The 21902-nt window shown below is 40.2% G+C and overlaps 1 protein-coding gene across 1 annotated transcript in view; it reads right to left on the bottom strand.

Moving 5' to 3' along the window:
• NREP (neuronal regeneration related protein) overlaps positions 1 to 21902 on the bottom strand; it is a 137524-nt gene that overhangs the window by 72635 nt on the left and 42987 nt on the right. Inside the window, exon 2 of the transcript XR_005356499.1 lies at positions 9588 to 9665. The gene's annotated coding sequence lies outside the window, so the exon portion shown is untranslated. The remainder of the gene's footprint in view (positions 1 to 9587; positions 9666 to 21902) is intronic.

Below are 21902 nucleotides of genomic sequence, written 5' to 3'. Positions count from 1 at the left end.
GGAATCAGAGGAGAGGAAAACAGTACAGCAGTGTGGAATGAACACGGGCTCTGGGCCCCTTAACCTCTGCTTCCTTTTTCTCCCCAAACTTCAGAGACCCGTAAATAGTATTTCCTTGTGCATCCGATATGCGTCCGAGATGCGTCGCTTCAACCCTCTCTTGCCACCAGCCTTCCTCTCTCTGTCCCCCCGGAGTCTGGCCTACTGTTCCTAATAGCCGTGAAGACACGTGCCTTACACCTGCGTTGTTGCAAGCCCAGCCTAGGACCTTCTGCAGGCACTTGCTCAGTTGACACCCTTAACTCCCGCAACAGAGAAGTCAAGACTGCAGTGCTCTTTTCGAGTCTTCTAACTCGGACTCCACCTCCATCAATGGGGACGTTGCTAGGCCTTCCACACGCACACACTCGGAATGGGAGCCCTGAGGAAGCACTTCTTCCTGCAAGTTACCTGCATCTGCACCCGCCTCAGCCTTCTGTCCAGTCTCCGGCTGGGAAGTATCAAAGGGCAATCTCATCCAGAAGACAGGGCTTCCAAACCAGAGGGCTCTAAGACTTTTCTGGAGTAGGACCAATGATCTACAGGGAGAGTTATTCTTCCCTTGACATTAGTGAAGCCTCTAGTTCAGAGGTACTGGTGCTAACCTGAAGCTCAGAACTTTTGTGATTTTTATTAGTTCCAGTTACTGGGCTTAACATAAAGGGTTTTGTTTTCTGTACAATGATGAAAAACTAGAATGAGAATCAGTGATCTGATCCTTTTTCCATGTTATCCTCCCTGATGCCTGGTCTCAGAGAAGCAATGATCAGTTCACAAAAGGTAAATATAACTCTAAAAAAAAAAAAAAGAAAGAATTAGAGACTAATGTTTTTCAATTAGATTAAATTGACTTCAGCTTATTTCATCTCAGTTTGATCCCCGAAAAATTTCTGCAAAATCCTACTATAATGTAAGATACTGTGGCTTAGTGATTTTTAATATTTACTCTAGCCTAAGCAAAGGCCATGCAGTATTATCTTTGGAAATCAAAATGCTTTAAAATAATAGGTATGCATTAATTTCTTCATTTAATATAGCTTAAAAGGGAGAATGAAGGAAAATTCCTTTGGTATTACTGCAAACACAAAACAAGATCCAATTCTACATTATAATCAACATATTCAATTCATTTAAGCCAATGGCTTAAAAGTGATAGATTTTTTTTTAATTATGTAAAACAAATCTTTTATCTTTACCTCCCTCCTCTAATAAGTCCTATCCATGCCAAGCACTTTGGGTACTTAATCTTCTCCAGGGTCATATTAACCCAGATTGTATAACTCGAAGCAAGTGGTAGTTCTAATACAGTGATGCTGGTCAGTGCTGGTCACCGCATTGTCCTCATTACTACATGCATATTATACTTGTGGAGACTCGACGTAGCAGAAGTATCACACTTGTATGTTAGTAATAAGACATCTTACCTAGAACTTGGCACGTGAGACCATTTCTTAGGACCTGAAAATGACTCGTTTTCATTTTGTAGGTAAGAAACTGAAGGTTTCACCGATTAAGTAATTTGGCAACAGTTAATAGCTAAGTACAGATTTTAACCTGGGACGGCTTAACCCCAAATACTAGCTTTTAGTTACTACACTGTATTTCACCTTATAGGGACTTTACTGTTGGTGTGCACATGCAGTACATATATCTTTGACCTTGAGAGGTAACATATGAAGTAGGCATTATCATCTTCATTTCAAAAATTAAAATTCTGAGGCCTAATATGGTAAAGTGACTTTCCCAAAGTTATTTAGCTGGTGAGAGGCCGGACTGGGCTCCTGATGGCATTTGCACCTGTCTGACTTTTCTGTCAGGTATTCTTGAAGGCACATAGCATGTATTGTTAGACGGACAAAGAAATCTCCTTTGTTGTTAGTTTCAATAAATAGTTTTAATAATATTTAAATTGTTTTTTCCCAAAATTAGCCATCTTCATAGTTTTGAGGATACGCTGCGTACCAAACCCTGTTAGTAATAACGGGTTAAAAATTAAAACTGACCACTTATGTTCTAATGTGTCATCTCCATTTGACTTTCTAGATACACCTACATATTTTTTTCCTTTATTTTAACCTCCAATTTTAGAACATTTCCATAGCCTTAAAACCAATTTCTGTAAAAAAAAAAAAAAAAGGGCATTGCCCAAAGTATACTTTATAGATGATCATATTATGTGATGTATGGATCATACTGTTTTTAGTAATTGACCTCTCTAAAAGGAGCTGGTTGTTATAGTTACTACAGGGAGAAAGTAAGAGAGAAGGGGGGAGAGAGAAAAGGGGGATGAGAAAAAAGGAGAGGGGTCACTTTGAAACAACGCACTGTAGAGTTTTGTCTGGAGTGGTCATGTTAATAATTCCCTGGCTGACTAACCTCATCATCCTCTCGGGAAACAGACAATTAATATACATAAGCATGGGAAACTGGAAATACTATTTCTTAATTCTTTTGGTATCTGATATGTTCCAGATTCCGTAGATGTGGAAACTGCCTTTCCTATTCTTTTGCATGTATCCTCTTAAATCATTTTGTTAAGAGTTCTGAACATACTTTAACAGTTGTAGTACTAAACTGTGTAAATGCAGGATAAAGAAGGGAAAGTCTTAAACCTTCAGCCAGTATTTGGTTGGGATTCTGTGAAAGGCTGATAGTCATGTGCATATCAAAAAGCATGAGTTTCAGTTATGCAAATATAATGTCCTTATACTATTTGTTATGTTTATTTGGAACACTGAACACCTGCAGATACAATCAGTAAAAGAAAAGAAAATATATTCAAAGGAAGTTAAGTCTCTGACTTACTTATTTATACAAATTTCCAAATGTTTAATCAGGACACAGGCAAACATTCAAACAAGATTTCTCATTCATTCTTGTATCAGGATATATTATGGGATATAATAAAGTGAAAATAATTACCATTCTAAAGCGTAATAATCAAGAAAAGGCGAAGACAGAACAATTTTTTTTCCTCTCCACTGGCTTCCATAACTTTCTTTTTGATTGATTTCGGCTCATCTTTGAGAAATATATATTTTTTTAAGATTTTATTTATTTATTCATAGAGACACAGAGAGAAAGAGAGAGGCAGAGACACAGGCAGAGGGAGAAGCAGGCTCCATTCAGGGACGCGGGACTCGATCCTGGGTCTCCAGGGTCAGGCCCTGGACTGAAGGCAGCACTAAACTGCTGAGCCACTCCGGCTGCCCTTTGAGAAATATTTGAAGTAAAGGGCTCCGCAGGCCTAGAAATTTACACTGTCTGCCATTCATTAACTTGTCCAAAGAACAGATATTTGTTGAGTAGCTACTGTGTATCAGACAGTGCTAGGTACTTTGCAGGACTTTTGGGGGTACTGATGCCAAACAACCCCCTCACTATCTGCTGGGAAAGACTGGAATTTAAAGAAATGGTCAAAGAGACTTGGAAAGTCTGAAGGAAATGGAGGTATGTATAAAGAATTGGAAGGCAAATTCTTCTAGGGGTTAATGAGGGAAAATGGGTTGGTCTGTGGACACTGGGATGCTGGTAAGTAGACAGTAGGAAGTGAGGAATAGTGAGTACAAAAGGAGTAATAGGCTTTGAAGTCAGTGGGGGGGGCGGGTATGGAGATTGTTGAAAAAAAGTGAAAAGAATGTGGTAAAGAAAAATGGAGAGTGGAATACTAAAGGAACTGAGCCTGCGGGAAAGGATTTGAACCTATCAAGGGACTTTAGAAAAGTCAATCCAATCATCAGTTGAGTTTTGCCCTTGAGCATTTGCCATATATGAAACTGTGTGAGGGCAAAACTGGAAAGAAACCAAGCAGAAACCTGCTACACCATAGATTCCACTCTCGTAGGCTACAGAGACAAGAATTTCAGTCCAGGATCTACCAAGGAAGATATGGTTGATTAAAAATATCCAGGCTTCCAGTTGACAGTTGAGAACCAGTAAACCTATGCACTAGTAAAAAAAAAGTTGGAAATTGACAAGTCTAAAACCCAAGTCATCTCCATATTTTATTGGATCGAGATAACTTTTATTCTAATTTCTCTCTAGAAGAAAAGTAATCTTCTCTAGAAGATTACTAGAGAAAGATTTAGAGATTTTAAAGAAAGAATTTCTTTAGATTTTAGAGAAAGAAAACTGTCTACAACCTATATAACCAAAAGCCTTGATTATCAAAGAAGATTACCAGGCATACAAGGATTATTGTACAAAGATTTTTAAAAGCTATTATAAATATGTTGATGAAAATGGAAAAGAAAATTAATTTCTCACCAGAGAGTATGAAAAATCGAATGGAAATTCTAAAACTGAAAAATACAATCGCTGAAATAAAGAAACCAAAGATTGGGTTTTGAAGTTTAGACGGAACACAGTAACATAGAAGATGGATCAGCTAAAAAAGATCGAAACTGAAGCAGACACAGAATAATGAACAGAAAATACATATCAGGCCACAGATCCAAGAAGATTTATAAACACCAAGCAAGATAAGGTCAAGAAAACCGCATCTAGTCACAGTGGAGCAAAACTACTGAGAATCAAAGACAAAGAAAATAATTTTAAAAGCAGCTAGATGAAAAAGACATATGGCCTTCAAAGGGGCAATAGTAAGACAACATTATTTACAATAGCCACGACACAGAAACAACCTAAGTGACCACTGACAAATGAATGAAGAAATTATGGTGCATGTATATGTGCAATGGGATACAATTCAGCTGTAAAAAAGAAGGAAATCCTGCCATTTGCAACAACATGGAAGGACCTTGATCGTATTATGCTCAGTGAAATAAGAGAAAGACAAATATTGTATGACTGTAATATGTGAAATCTAAAAACAAAAGAGATCAGATTTTTGGTTTCTGGAAGAAGCAGGGGGATTGGATGAAGGTGGCCAAAAGGTACCAAATTCTAATTTTAAGATAAATAAGTACTAGGGATATAACGTATAACATGATAACCGCAGTTGACACTGCTGTATGATATATTTGAAAATTTCTAGGAGAGTAAATCCTAAAAGTTCTTATCACAAGGAAAAAAAAACCCCTTTTTTTTTGTATTTGTATGAGGTGATGGATTCACTTATTATGGTAATAATTTCACAGTGTAAGCCAAGTCATTATGCTGTACACCTTAAATTCATACAGTGTTGTATGTCAATTACATCTCGCTAAAACTGAAAGAAAAAGCAATCCTATAATCAGTAAAAAGATTCACCAAAAGATTATTTTTTAAAATGTCTTAAAAACATTTCTTTCAAAAAATAATTTTGGAATGAAAAAATAGTCTTCTCAAATAAATATAAACTGAAAGACTTCATTGCCAACAGGCCCCCATAGAAAGAAATACCCAAAAATGTCTTTAAGCAACAGGAAAATAATGCTGCATGGAGGCCCGGTATTGCATGAAAGACTGAAGAGCTCCAGAAAGTGTAAGAAGATTGATCTAAATGACTATAGATGTTTAAACCACTGACAGTAATGTCTTGTGACATTAAAATTATATAAATTGAAAATACATAGCAATAATAGTAAAAAGGTAAAAGGTGGGTAAATGGATTTAAAGTATTATTATATTAGCTCCTTTTACTCTCTGAGAGGTGCTAAAATTACTAACTTATGACAGACTCTACTAAGTCTAAGTGCCTTTCATAGTATCTACAGTACACTAAAGTAATAACAAAAAATATACAATCAGTAAACGAAGAAAAAGGAAAACATAATGACAAAAAATAATTAACCCAAAAGAAAGCAAGAAAGCACAAAAACTGGTAATCCCCAAGGACAGTAAGGTGATAGATTTAAATCGAATGTATTATAATTCCATTATATGTAAAGGGTCTAAATATTTCCAATTAACCACCTAAAATTATCAGACTTTATAAGAATAAAATATTAATATAACAATCCAGAAATAAAAGGATGGAAAGAATATACCATGAAAACACTAAAAAAAAAAGTTGAAGTAGGTATAAATAACAAGTACAAATTTAAGATAGGAATATTATTAGAAATACGAAGGACAGAATTTATTCTTTAGAAAGGTCAATTCAGCATGAAGATATTATATTTCTAGATTTCTACATAACTAAAAGCCTACTCACAAACTTAAAAAAAAGGCTAGAAATAAAAGAATAAATATACAATAATGGATGGAAATTTTATTCACATGTGATTCTCCACATACTTAAAATATTTCATATTTAAAAATAAATTATAGAAGTGTGATCTGTCTTCCTTCATTGTTTTATTAAAAGACTAAAAAAGGGGGGCTTAATTTCCATCTGAATGTTATTAGATAAGTTATAAAAATTTTTTGTGATAAGAGTTGCCAAGGATTAAAATGGATTATTGAGATATGATGAAAAAAGCCATTAATTGAAGGTGAAGTCTGAGGACAAGAAAATCTAAATCTGTAACAGCGTTTTAGAAACAGAGGTGGGAATGAATTCGATCAGAAAGAAGTCTCCAAACTTGGTTGCGCTGCAAAAACAACTGGGTAAGTTTTAAAAATACAGAGTTATGCGGGTCCCAGTCTTTCAGATTCTGATGAGTAGGTCTGGAGTCAGTATTTTTGAAAAGCTCCCTAGGGGATTCCAGTGGACAGTCAGGCCTGAGAGCCAGAGCCTGGATGCCAGCCTCAGACACGGGGCGTGTGCCTGCAATGCTTCAGAAGACGTCATGCACGCAGCATGACTGTGCCTCCTGGAGTTGTGCGGGGTGGCAGTCCCCCTGTCAGACTCATGTGCTTTCTCTGTCATATTATTTATATATTCCTGATCCGGACACTGATCTAATGACTCACTTGAGACCGTGAGATATGAAACGTGGCTTCTGATACACACATTTTTAGTTCCATCTTGTCACACCCTTCTTTTAAAAAAGTCAACTCCTTGCTTGGGCTTAAATGCATTGCTTAAATCGTGCATGTATATGTGAAAAAAGAAAAATTTACAAATGTGTTCTAAAATAGATTTAATGTAATCCTAAAGTCACTAATGTAATCACATTTAACGATATACTTATACTTCTAAATCTGAATCCGAATATGTGAAACAAATCAAGAAGAAGTATTTAAGAATGGAAAACATCAAAGAAATTTCTTGACAAAAACAAATGCCAACAGTAAGGCTGTTATTAATATTTGAGCTTTTTTTTTTTTGAACATATCAAAACAGGAAGCAAGGAGGTCAGAGATGTAATTCTAGTTCCATGTGTCCTTTTGTGCCTTTCTCTCCTCGCCTAATGGACTCCGCATCCTAGTCCCAGCCCTGGTACTGGCAGCCCCTCTCTCCGCTCCCTCGCGCCTTCACTATGTGCCCGGCCGTGGCTTAGGACTCACAAGAGGCTGTGGACAGGAGGAAGAAATGTCTAGATAGTTTTTTGACAGTAGAGCATGATGCCACGCTGCAACAATATCAATGCAGGTTATGTTGCTTTCCACACAGCACCAACCACCTCTTCCACTATGAAAACACTTGAAATGTGTTCTGTATGCATTTATTTAAATGCACCTTTTATTATTCTTAAACCACAATTAATTTTAACATTGGTTAATCACATTCTGTGTTAGCAGGAGTTGCCTTTGTACCGACGAATACACACAGAAGCACAGGCGACTCCCAGCTAGGATGGATTAGCTCCTTTCAGACCAATTTTTCCCGTTGAAAACAACTAGAAAATCTGGGGAAAAAATGGAAATGAGCTCTTTGACGGCACCAGAGAACCAGCTGGGTCATGCAGACTTGAGAGTCCAAGACCCTGGAGGGAAGGAAGGCGTAGAAGAGGGAGCCCAACATTCGGTGTTTCTCTGCCCTCAAAGGACAGAGAGTTCGCAGGACATCCCCTGGAGGCCGGGAGGCTGTGCAGGAGGCTGTGCAGAGCCGTGAGGGCTTCGTGGAGGGGGGGGACCAGAGCTCGGCGTCCGGAGGAGGAAAGGCCCTCCGTTGGGCCCTGGGGGACCAGAGCCACGGGTGAAGCCGCAGGGAGGAGAGCGGTCCCTACAGGGACTGGCCCGCAGTTGCCCGTTTCCTGCAGGCTGCAGGGGTGACCTGCCCTAACCTGACCACCTGCCTGAGTCTAAAGCAAACACTCTCTGTGGGAACCTAAAATCATTCAGAGTCTGAAATCCTCTCCACGACTTTCCTAGACGTGGTCCACCATGTAATAATAATGATAATAGAACACACGCCAGGCGTCCCGGGTGACCAGATCAAACAGCCCAGATCAATAAGAGAAAAAGTGATAGAAACTGATCCGCAGGACATCCAGATATCAGAGCTACGGGACAGACTATAAAACACTCGTCATTAGGATGTACAAAAAAATACATGACAAGAGATTTAGATTTAAATTCCAGCAGAGAACTAGAATCTTAAAAAAGAATTAAGTAAAATATAAAACGGAAAACTGTGTATGTTCACACATATCCTTGTCCTTCTATTATTCAATCCAGCTCTGTCCCCTACCGACTGGAACGAACCTAAATTCTGACTTCAGTTGCAACACTCATGTATATTCTTTTATTTTTGTCTAAATACACTTTTTCTCTAAGGATGGAGAATGTCTAATTATTAAAATAGAATGCTAGAAACAGTTCAATAAGACCATTTCCATATACACCATCCATATCCAAATGTGTGTCATGTTGGTAAACTGACAATCAGACATATATAAGACTATTCATTAACCAGGATTATTTAAAATTCCATTGTTAATGAAAAATGTCTAAATGAGCTCTCTTCACAAGAGTATAGTCTAACTTGTCTGCCAATCACAGACAAAGCTTTTGAGTTTCAAAATATCATTTAATTCTTATGGTTTTACATTTCCTAGGCAAGGTCCAGAGTAATTCAATATGGTCTCTGAGTTAAAAAAAACTCAAATTCTTTCTTAATCTGCTAAAATCATTACTCAGTGATGTCAGATGACAAAGAGGAGCAAAATCAATAATGTTCTTAATAGATGTTTCCTAGTTACAAACGTATTTTTAAGTATTTTGTGAATTTACTTTTAGGGTGTCATGTATCTATACATAAAAATAAACACATGCGTGCATATAAATACTTACTTTTTAAAATTGGTTAATATATTAATGAAATGAGTCCTTATTTTCTATAAAGTCTAAGGGGCCAGAGGTGGGGGGTAGCAATTAGAGGAAAAGAAATAATATTTATTAAGATCTAAACCCTGTAAAGTATTATTATTACTATTATTCCTTCCATTATGCAATGATGCACAGAGAAATCGAGTAACATGATCACAGGCACAGGGCTAGTAAACGGCAGCACAGTTGTATTTTATTTCAAAGCCTGTGTTCTCTCCAGCACACTGTGCTTTCTATGTAGAGAAACGGATGGATGGATGGATGGATGGATGGATGATGGATGGATGGCAGATGTGTGAAAATTGGTGAACATACAATCCTTTTAGGGAGTTTAACAGAATTTTTATGTGAAGGCTATCACATTCCATATTTGAGTGTAGTCAGTTCATCAAAGCTGGATCTCGTATTTCAACGGTGTATAGAATTCCACACATAATTTTTGCACTTACTGTTTACAGTCTTCTCCGGGTAGGTTTAGCGCCCTGTGTTCCAGTTCTACAGCCTTGAATGCACCGGGTGTACATTAACTAAAATAAAATAATAGAAAAGGAATAAGGTTAAGTCTTTATGTAAAGTGTTATGAACAGTTCAAAAAATGTGTGATGTCTATTATTTGTTTTCCCACGTATGTTGTGCTTGAGGTAATTCATAATCGGAGAAGAGACCGAAGTCTCCTCATTAACTGTTTCCTCTCTGAGTCAGAGTTGAGGACATGATGTTGTATTACACTGTTATTATGCAGAATATACTTTCCCTTCGCATTAAACTGCTTTATTATTCTATTATAAATGCTCAAGAATATTAATGTTAGATCCTTTGACACTTAATGGTTAAAAAAATAAATAAATAAAGCTCAGAACTGCTCTGTGTTTTCAGGAGGCCCAGCCAGAAATGTTCACACTGAAGTAAGTTGCTCATTTATTTCTCCCTCTTGTTCTCAGCTGCGAACACTTTGATGAGTATCTGGGGTGGGAGATTAGCGCAGGGCCATCCCTACAGACTTTGACCCCATTATTTCCCATATCTCCCTATGCACTTTCTATTTTACCTCCACAATTTCAGTGACATGTTTTTTTTTCTTTTTGTGTTTAATGTATACCTCTGTATCCATGACATACCAAAGAACAGGGGGGTATATGTATGTGAGTGGTTCACAAGGACCTACATAGAATTCTCAATTACAAACAATAGAGACTACTCTGATTTGTTGAAACAGAAGGGATTTTTGGTAGTTCACAAATCTCCAGGAGGGCTGGAGAGGCAGGCTTGGATATTACGTAGCCAGGAACAATGAAGGTAGGGAAAATGCCCAGTTCATGCCATAGACTGTTCTAATAAACCAGTGCAACTGCAGCCCAACACTTAGCACCGAGCATGCTGACGTAGGACACCACAACTCCTACCACAGCAATTCCAGAAGAAGCACTTTCTAACTCAACTGTGTATATTAGAACTATTTTCTTTTACGGGTTGCTGGGGTGGCTCAGTCAGTTGAGCATCCGACTCTTGATTTTGGCTCAGTCATGATCTCAAGGTCATGGGACAAGGCCCTGTGTTAGGCTCCTCACTCTGCAGGGAGTTTACTGGAGATTCTCTCTCTCCCTCTCTCCCTACCCTCTCCCCTAAAATAAATAAATAAATCTTAAAAAGGATAACCATCTTTCCAGGGCTATAGCCCCAAGTTTCTCACTTTAATATTCAAGTCTCCCCTAAGGCCAACTGATTGGTGGCACCCAGGTCACATGGCTGTGTTCTAATCAGAGGGGTTTTGGAAGTACAATTTTAGCTTTCCAGACTATTTAGTGGAAGACGACAAGCTGGAAGAGGGCTGAAATGGATATTGAATGAGTCCATGTTCAAAATACGTTCCGATATCCGATTACTATTTGTTGAATTTCCTTCACAGTAATTAGGATTTATTTTCTCATTTGAAGATGTATTCTTATGCATTAGAATAAAAATAGAAAATGTATGCTTTCTTGAAAGCCAATTCCGATTGCTTGTTAGCGGCTGGCTTTCCCAGGTTCAGTGGGAAAATGTCATGATTGATTGGTAGTCTCTTCCATATACATAGAAGGTTTATTTTCAGTCTAAATATATAAGGATAATAAAGCTTTACGAGTGGAAGAATGGGCACTACTGCATCATATTTACCAACATGAGAGATGAACACTTTTGGTTTGCTTCCTACATGTACTTGTGGTTTGGTGTCAGGGAACCCTTAAGGTCAATGCGTTACCACCAGAAGGGTTGTTTCGGGATGCTAAAATTGTTCTTAATTCCACTTCCGTAATACTTAGCATGAATGAAGACAAGAGTTGCTGGCAGAGTCAGTGTTTTTTTTTTTTTTTTTCAAAATGGCCACCTTATGCCTAAGATATGGAGAAACCAAGCTACTCCCCCAAAGTGACAAGGTTTTCTATTTGCTCTCCTCTTCTCAGTGTGGCCATGTCAGCTGCCCTTCAGACTGAATAAACACTGCGCACCCTCTAGAGATTCAATACAGTACCAAGTTCACAAGAAGTAGGTTTTGCAAAGGTCTTTTCAGAAAACATTCCAAATAGTGCTCACGTGAGTATCTTTTGTATTTATGGGTAAGTTGACACAAAATCTATTACCTTTGGATATTTGTTTTGTAGGCAATAGGCGAAGAGAAAGGTTGACAGGTATGTATGTGTGTGTGGGTAGGGGAGATGTGGTGTATTTGGGGAACATGGTAAGAGTATTCTAGGAAAAAATGCAATTAATATACTATGACCTGTGTGTCTCTTTAAAAAAACATACAAACATTCATTTCCTAAAACAATGTTCACCTGCTGTCCCTTGGATGACTTCAGCTTAATTTCACACTTAATAACCTTAAAGATTAGAGTGCTTAATTACAGCAGTTACTGTTGATTGCTTTGGAAATGAAAAATGGATATCTAATATAAAGTCATTAATATTATACTTGATGGATTGGTGTTATTATTCACAATAATCCAGAGTCTTGGGCCCTCATCTAATTTTTAACATGATAAAATGAAATACTTATTGCTTTAAGGAAACAATTTGGTGCTCCATAAAGACATTAATGCATTCAACAAATATTGAATAAGTGCCTACTATATGCCAAGGTTGGGCATAATCAATAAGACAATTTACCTCAAGAAGGTCACAGTCTGGTGAGCAGCACAGACATAGACACTGTACCAACAGGGCATCATAATCAATGTGCATACGATACTGTGGGGGCCCAGCCTGAGGATTAGAAAGCTGTATGGAGGGGAAGACAGCTGGGCTTGAACCTAGTAGTATTCCAGGCAAAGACAAGGTCTTTCAAGGTAAGGAAATGAAGGCAAACTGGCATGAAAGAGGACGGTGTATTTGGGGAAAAACATATAATTCTGTGTGGCTAGAACATTGGGTACATGTTGGAGAGACACAGGGATGAGGTTGCAGAGCAGACTGTCCTGCTTGTGAAGGACATTAAATGTCATGCAAAAGAGTTTAAACTCTCCTTTTGCAGAGGGAATCCGAAGAAGGGTTTTCAAGCAGTGTATTGACATAATCAGATTTGTATTTCCTAAATGGAACTCTGGCAGCCAGGTGGAGAAGGAATTGGCAGGAAGAGCCCGGAGTCAGAGAAACTAGCTAAGACTATTTCAGAAGACCAAATGAGAGATGATTATCTTGAACCTGTTCCCCAAAGATAGTTTGACACCCACTGACCCATAAAGACAGGATTTCTTGATACTTCTGGCTTCTTCCCAACCTGTACCCTCACATATCAAGTTCCCTTTGGGTTTTTGACCTTTGATTCCAGATTCTGCCCCTTTACGTCCACTCTTCATGTCTTCTTAGCTTAGTTCTCCCATCAAATTCTTGTCTCACAGTGAATGAACTCAGCAAATACCTAATAAATACCTGGTGTCTGACCTGGGGAGTCTAGACCTTACCTGAACTCAGCTCCTTACCTGATCATCCCATTCATCTTGCTAATCCTCTTTTTATTAATTAATTAATTAATTTATTTATTCATGAGAGAGAGAGAGACAGACAGACAGACACACACACACACACACAAGCAGAGGGAGAAGCAGGCTCCATGCAGGGAGCCCGTGGGAATCAATACCGGATCTCCAGGATCAGGCCCTGGGCCGAAGGTGGCGCTAAACTGCTGAGCCACTCGGGCTGCCCAAATCCTCTTTGTTAAATGGGAAAGGACCTGGATGTCAAATACCTACTAAATTAGTCCAAGCCATTCCTGTCCCTTTAAACTCAGCTACCTCACCCACATGCTATGCCACAGGCTGGACAAACTCCCATAGGAAGTCATAGCTGAGTTATCGACTACTACGTGTATTGGCTCTTACTGCCCTGGATTGAGTTTACAATGCTGATGAAGGACCTCTTTACAGAGTAACTTACCCAAAATAATCTAGATCAATTCTTATGATTAGCCCTAGAAAAATCTCCTAGATCTTATGTCAAATCCAGTGAAAGCTTCAGGGATGTCATCAGGACAAGGGAGCTGCAAATGCCCAAGATTAAGGTGGACTTCTTGAAAAAAAAAAAAAGTGCCACTCAAAGAATCAAGCCCCACTCAGGCAAAGAGTGGAAATCTTATGCCAAAAACCAATGTGACCGTCACTTCTGAGTCAAGAGGTATCCAACATTGAAATAGATGACTCAGATGTGGATCTCATCTTCTGATCCAGAGCTTTAGACAGGCCCCAAAACATCAGAAGTTCATTTGATTGATCCATGAGCCACCACCACCTACTCTAAGCTGAGAGTGACTGCACCAATGTATTGGCACAGAGCCATTCTTGCTCTCCATGCCCCTGATCTCTCCTTTTCCCTCGAGCCTAAGCTATTTTAAGAGAAAGTATGATTATGGGTGTGGCCAGATCACTTGGTCTCCAATGGTTACATACATCCATTTGAGTATACTGGGGAGTTTTAGAGAGGAAAAGGACTCAAACTTTTATGGTTCCGCTGGATTCAGGAAACAATTTGCTGCCTACCAATGCCATGAGGGGCGGGGGCATCAGGATTCTATTAATAAGGATTCGGTAGGGCCTACTGCGGGGAAGGGAAGCTAATGTGACTTTATGGGTGGTGCCCTTTGAACCAATTCAATGTACTGCTGTTGCTGCTTTCACATCTGAGAGACTATCTCAAGAACTGATGTCATATACTTACACTTCCCAGTTTCTTAAGTGCCAGAAGGAATTTTCCTGATGGGGAAGAGCTGCATGTAAAGTAGTACAAATGAAACATATCAATTACTATTCAACCATTTCTTGAGCCCATCCCAAGCAGAGCTGAACAACCTTAATGGCCCTTTTAAGCCATTAAGTACAAGTCTCTGTGACTGATCATTTTGCTACTAGAAGCCTCCACCTAGAAACACCCCTGTGGTTCTAGACTCATCATTTCCCTGACAAGGCTACTGGTTGGATCCCATTTGAAAAGCAGCTATTAGCTTGCGACCAGGCTCTTGTTGACACTGAACACCTGACCCTTGGAGGCCTTATAACTCTCCAGACTAATAATCCCATTTTTGAGGTGGGCTGACTCAGACTCAACAACAAAGTATGAAGGGCACATGAAGCCTCACTTGTTAAATGGAAATGGTATATTGAAGAATGCAGTCTGCCTGGCCCAGAAGGATTTGGGCTTCATATGAAGAAATGGCAATTGTCCTTGTGGAGGAAACTTTATTTCTCCTTATACTGTTTAAAGCAAAACCACTAAGCCAATGAAATCTTCAATGCATAGAGGTTCCCCTAAATGACGGGGCCTGGGTCACTGATGGCTCAGCTAAGCTAAAACCAAATGGTGTTTCCTGTGCTGTTATGATATTTCAATCTCAGTGCTATCCATGCAGAACCAAAAGTGGGCATGGTCACATCCTCAATGAGCAGGACTCAAGGCTTTTCTTATAGTTTTGACCACTATTCCCTTTGATGAACCTTGTTTTATTTTTGTTCACTCTTGGGCTATTGCCAATGACCCAGCTATTGGCAACCATCTGGGTCACTCACATAGAAACTCACAGTAGGGCGTGAGTTTCTTTTATGAGACTAACTAGAATCAAGCTGCTGGTAGAGCCCGCACCACTCAGACTGCTACCACTTGTGTAGATCCGTGATCTTACTACATATGGCAATACATCTACTATCATAGACTGAACAAAAAGTACATTTTTTTCTGAAGCCAAGGCTGCTATTACATGCCAGAGTTGTAACTGGTGCCAAAGGTTGATCTGTTTCTCAGAGTGAAGGAGGCCACACCATATGCAAATTGACTCCATCTGCTCCTTGCAGACTGACTACATTGTACCTTATATTCCTTCTTGGGGCTCTTGGTGACTCCTCTCCACCACTGACACTTTTACAGATTCCTGTGTTACTGTTCCAGTCCCATCAGCCAACTTTGGTAGCACCACTGCAGCCCTTGAAATGAATCTGTGTCATGCTTTCAGTTTTTCAGGGTCTGAAAATACTTGACTTTTATTGCAAAAAAACTCAACAATAGGCCAGTGGTCAAGGTACTTGATGGGTCTTTTGCTCTGTCATCCATAGATACCCTGTATCATGGGATCTTGGAATAACCTTCTGAAAAAACAACCCCAAGAGGGACGACTGGGTGGCTCAGCGGTTGAGTGTCTGCCTTCAGCTCAGGTTGTGACCCCAAGGTCCTGGGATTGAGTCCCACACTGGTCTCCGTGCAGGGAACCTGCTTCTCCCTCTGCCTGTGTCTCTGCCCCACCCCCTGTGTCTCCATGAATAAATAAATAAAATCTTTAAACAACAACAACAATAAGAGACTTTTGACTGCCGGTCTCATCTCCTGGTCCATACACTTTAGCAAGGGAGTTTGTTCACTACACGTGGCTGTCCTCAGAAAGGAATCATGTTCTCTCAGACATTTCCTGGGTAAAAATCAGGAAGAAAGGGGCAGAGTACTATGCAGATCTATTTTGAAAACTTGTGATTCCAACCTGACCATTCCTAGACATTGACCACTTCTTTCTTTCCCTTAATGGCAACCTCAGGCCAACATGGTTGATACACCCTCCTGGTGGTAGACAGACAAAAGGGACCCAGTGGACAATTTAATTCCGGTGCCATCATCTGATTCTCTTGTGGATTTGATATAGTTCTACATCATAAGGATAATGGCCATTTGGTTGAGTACACTGCTTGCCCAGGGGCCATGCAAGCCAAAGTGATGGACATAAAGCATCTATGTAGTTTTACAACTCTTCCCCTTCTTGCATTGAGACCCTTTAGATGAAAGTTCTAAGGGTGAGGAAGGAATGACTGGAAGTAGAGTAGATTTCTGGAATTATTTCTATTGCAATGAGGCATACTGATTTTTTGGCAATGGAAGGGGAGCCAGAACCCTCACCTCAGAGAAAGGAACGCATTAGACCTGGGCAGGTATAGGAGAAGGAGGAACATTAGTGATCTTTGTCTTTCAGAACCACCCTGGAGTCTTCCTTAGGAAGAGAAATGCCCTAGAGCAGCCCACCCTGAGTACTGCAAGCATTTTCAATTTACCTAGCTGCTGGGTCCACCATTCCCCACTAGACGATCCTGACCATGATTTAGTTACCAATGCTTTCACTTCATTGAGAAATCTCAGAAACAGCAAGGGAAGGCCCCGGCTTCTGCACTTTCCATCCCAAATACCTGCCAGTACCTTCAGATCCCTTTACCACTCCCACCACCATGGCCAGTACTCAATAATTTGATGGGTTGGACAAATGCCACGTACATGGTGCCATGGACAAATAGGCCAGGTTGGACTCCCTCAGGCAGTTCCTCTAAAAACAAAGATTGTACTCAACTACTTTAAGTATACTTGGAACCCTAAGCTGGCTAGGAGGCCACACTGGAGACACTGTCAAAGCTGTGCCTCTGACTGAAGTAGGTCCCACTTGGTGGGCCACAGAGATCGTAAACAACAGTTCCTTCCCCAGGACTGTACCTCTTTGTGGAAGCCAGGTAAGACGTTCCCTCCTTCTCTAAAACATGTTTTGCTCCTGAGAGATGGTCAAAAGAGACCTGAAAGTGTTTAAAGAAACACCACCTCTAGATCCTGTAGCCCTCAGACAACTGTGACGTTCTCTCCAAAATAAGGCTACTTTTAGTTTCTCTGGGAAAATTCTCGGAGGGAGAACGGACTTGCTATTTATGGGTCCCCTTGGGAGAGTTTTCCCTACAACAGAGATCTTTCAATTACAAAAGACAACACAAAAAGTTCTCCTGACTTTAGCCAAACTGATCAATGATAACATTTTAGTGCTGGAAGGCATCTGGGTCAGTCTGAATTCATAGGCCGGCATCGGTGTGTTGGTGCGGGTGATAGAATGGTCCCAGACTTCCTTCCTCCTTGCAGGCCAAGATGGAGTCCGTCCAATCACTAATACATTCTGCTGTACCTGGACTAGCGCCTCAGGCCAGAAAAATTTAATGAGAAATGACCCGACTTTCTACAACAGACAGGAGTGGTTTATAGCATTTGCAAATCCAGGTGGGTCTGAGACCCTGGGGGCACAACTGAAGTTAGCACCGCAGGATGTCCTCATTCTGTTGAAGTCCTGATGATAGAGGCCTTAAGGAAATCACTTTCTACAACTATTTGACAAGTTTGGTCCCAGCCTGTGTCACTCAGATTACTCAGAGTAGTTGGTGGAGTGGCACACTCATGGGAAAATTCACCAGAAGCCAAGGCAGTACAGAAATGAAGGGTAGGGGACAGTATTATTTGTGGGTCCCCTTTGTTTCAGAATACCGTGTGAGCAGAGGACTATCTCTGCCCCAGATGATCTCTTCAAGGATACCCGTACAGCAGACGGCCTTCAAAGATAGAAGCAGCGTCTCCCTCTAGAGAAAAGAGCAGGAGCCTTACTGCCTATTATAAAAGATTTGACCTCCCTAGGCCTCAGAGTCCTCCTGTATCACACCGGCCCACTGCGAGCGAGGGCAGATGTCACCTGGTGTCCTTTGTGGCCCTCCACCTGTGGGAACTGGGGTTTAGGAAACCCGTGCCGATAGTCTGGCCACTGCTATTGTCATGAGTGATGAAGCCCTTTGATCCTAACCCTTGAGTTTCATGTCTTCTGTTACCAACCCGGGAAATAACAAATAGGGTAAAATTTCAGACCCTTCACCATTCCAAACAGCTGCAGGATGGCAATTTGGCAGGTTCCTTACCAAACACTATGACTCGTGTTAATTCTGTTGCTGACCTCACGATCCTTCCAAAAGTGGAACTCCGCATCTTGTAGTAGTAGACAAGACACGAGACAGTTCTTTTCAACTAAAATATATTAAGTCCCAGGAAATATTGACACCAGGTCACAGATTAATGTAAGGAAATGAGAACTGCAGTAAGGTCTAGAAGCATAGCCAGGCCATTAAACTAGTCTATAGAACACAACACATTCTAGCTGTTGCAATCATCCCTTTCCCTCTTCATGCACTTTTTCTATGTTCACATAATGAAGCTGAAAAAGTGCCAGATGAAATATCCGGACACCTGAGCCCAGGTACTGATTTTACCAATTACTAGCTGTGGGACCTTGGGCAGGTTATCTCCCAACTACTCTATAGATCCCTCATCTTTAAAATTGAATTAGGGTGGGCAAAATGAATGGATTTTGCTACATAATTTTACATATTTTCTCCCTAGTTCTTATTTCCAAAGAATAGTAGAAAGAATTCATAGCCAAGATGGGTAATCATGAGGTGTTTTCTTTTTCCTGTTTGTTTTAGCAAAAGGTGCTGACACTGGAATAAAGATTTTCATAACCATCTCCTTGTCCCTGCCCTTGTGAGCAAGATCTGTTTTAACCCTCCTTGAATTAGCACTTACATTCCAAGGAGGCACCTCCTATGAAATGAAATGTAAGAGAGGAGCATTCCTTGCACAGAAGGTCTTTTCATTTGCTGCCTTTGCCACACACAGCCACCTTTCCTTTGGCCGGCATACTACATAAACAGGAATGTTAGTTGATTTCCTATTCAATACATGACATGGTTTTGCCAAGGTCATGCTGTCCCCGCCAGGGCTGCTACAGGGGGAACACCCATTGGCATAGACTATCAGAGGGTTTTTCCTGGGCACAGTGCAGCAGCTATAGATAATGAGATGGTCATTTGTTCATTCACTCATCTATTCAATTAAAGCTTTAAGACCTACCATAGCCAGTCACTGGGGATACACGTATTATTAAGAGGATCTTGAACCTGTCCACAAGGACCCCACAATCACTTGGGGGAGGCATATCTGTCAACAGATAATTATAATACATCCAATTCTAGGTGAAATTATAGAAGTGAATAATGACCGGCTCCTCTGGGAGTCTTAGAAGGCTTCCCAAAGGGAATGCTTTAGCTGAGACTTGGCAGCAAAGAATAAGAGGGATATTCAGTCAAAAGAAAGATCATATAAAAGAAAGAAAAATGAATCAAGAGAGGGTCAGATATTTCAATATGGCTGGAATATAGTTTTAGGGGTGCAAATGACAAGAGGTGAAGATGGAGAGGCAGGTAGGAGCATGCAGACAAGAAGGGAAGGGGGTTCCACACAAATCTTAAAATAATTTGTTCTAACTCTCTGAAGAAAGTCCATGGTATTTTGATAGGGATTGCGTTAAACGTGTATATTGCCCTGGGTAACATTGACATTTTCACAATATTAATTCTGCCAATCCATTTAAGATTTGTGTGGAATCAGAAAAGACCCCGAATAGCCAGGGGAATTTTAAAAAAGAAAACCATATCTGGGGGCATCACAATGCCAGATTTCAGGTTGTACTACAAAGCTGTGGTCATCAAGACAGTGTGGTACTGGCACAAAAACAGACACATAGATCAGTGGAACAGAATAGAGAATCCAGAAGTGGACCCTGAACTTTATGGGCAACTAATATTCGATAAAGGAGGAAAGACTATCCATTGGAAGAAAGACAGTCTCTTCAACAAATGGTCCTGGGAAAATTGGACATCCACATGCAGAAGAATGAAACTAGACCACTCTCTTGCACCATACACAAAGATAAACTCAAAATGGATGAAAGATCTAAATGTGAGACAAGATTCCATCAAAATCCTAGAGAAGAACACAGGCAACACCCTTTTTGAACTCGGCCATAGTAACTTCTTGCAAGATACATCCACGAAGGCAAAAGAAACAAAAGCAAAAATGAACTGTTGGGACTTCATCAAGATAAGAAGCTTTTGCACAGCAAAGGATACAGTCAACAAAACTCAAAGACAACCTACAGAATGGGAGAAGATATTTGCAAATGACATATCAGATAAAGGGCTAGTTTCCAAGATCTATAAAGAACTTATTAAACTCAACACCAAAGAAACAAACAATCCAATCATGAAATGGGCAAAAGACATGAAGAGAAATCTCACAGAGGAAGACATAGACATGGCCAACATGCATATGAGAAAATGCTCTGCATCACTTGCCATCAGGGAAATACAAATCAAAACCACAATGAGATACCACCTCACACCAGTGAGAATGGGGAAAATTAACAAGGCAGGAAACAACAAATGTTGGAGAGGATGCGGAGAAAAGGGAACCCTCTTACACTGTTGGTGGGAATGTGAACTGGTGCAGCCACTCTGGAAAACTGTGTGGAGGTTCCTCAAACAGTTAAAAATATACCTGCCCTACGACCCAGCAATTGCACTGTTGGGGATTTACCCCAAAGATACAAATGCAATGAAACGCCGGGACACCTGCACCCTGATGTTTATAGCAGCAATGGCCACGATAGCCAAACTGTGGAAGGAGCCTCGGTGTCCAACGAAAGATGAATGGATAAAGAAGCTGTGGTTTATGTATACAATGGAATATTACTCAGCTATTAGAAATGACAAATACCCACCATTTGCTTCAACGTGGATGGAACTGGAGGGTATTATGCTGAGTGAAGTAAGTCAGTCGGAGAAGGACAAACATTATATGTTCTCATTCATTTGGGGAATATAAATAATAGTGAAAGGGAATATAAGGGAAGGGAGAAGAAATGTGTGGGAAATATCAGAAAGGGAGACAGAACGTAAACACTGCTAACTCTGGGAAACGAACTAGGGGTGGTAGAAGGGGAGGAGGGCGGGGGGTGGGAGTGAATGGGTGACGGGCACTGGGGGTTATTCTGTATGTTAGTAAATTGAACACCAATAAAAAATAAATTAAAAAAAAAAAAAGAAGGGAAGGGGGTTTAAAGATGTGAAAGGATCCTGTTCATATGCTGAGTGGAAGGAGCCGATGGAATTGCTAAAGAAAGAGGAAGGGAAATTACTGCTCAAGTATGATCCCAAGGAAATTAGGAGATGGTTTCTAGCAGGAGGTGAGTGGAAAAGCTAGTCTGAGATTAAAAATGGGTCTTTCCCCGTTAGAAAGACAAGCAAAGAGAAAATAGATAAAGAAGACAGTAAGTTTGAAAGAGAAGTGATTGGAAAGCCAAGAACGAAGCATCCTGGCTCTAGAGTTGGGGAGGAGAGAAGGTCCCCACAACCCGAGGGCTCAGCAATTCATGTGCTTGTTCATTCAGTCCTTCCTTCCATCCTTCATTCAGAAAGATTTATTGAATATAGAAATACAGTGATGAACTAGATGCTGATTCTCCTTTCAAAGAATTTACGATCTAGTTCAGAGAAAAGAACACAAGCCTGGGTAGGCAGTAACTTAGTGTACGTCTATAGAGTGAATAACAAAATAATACATCCCACAAGAAAGGC

This window comes from Canis lupus, chromosome 3 (assembly GCF_011100685.1).
Source record: "Canis lupus familiaris isolate Mischka breed German Shepherd chromosome 3, alternate assembly UU_Cfam_GSD_1.0, whole genome shotgun sequence".
Lineage (NCBI taxonomy): Eukaryota > Metazoa > Chordata > Mammalia > Carnivora > Canidae > Canis > Canis lupus.
This window is presented reverse-complemented; position numbering and strand designations above follow the sequence as displayed.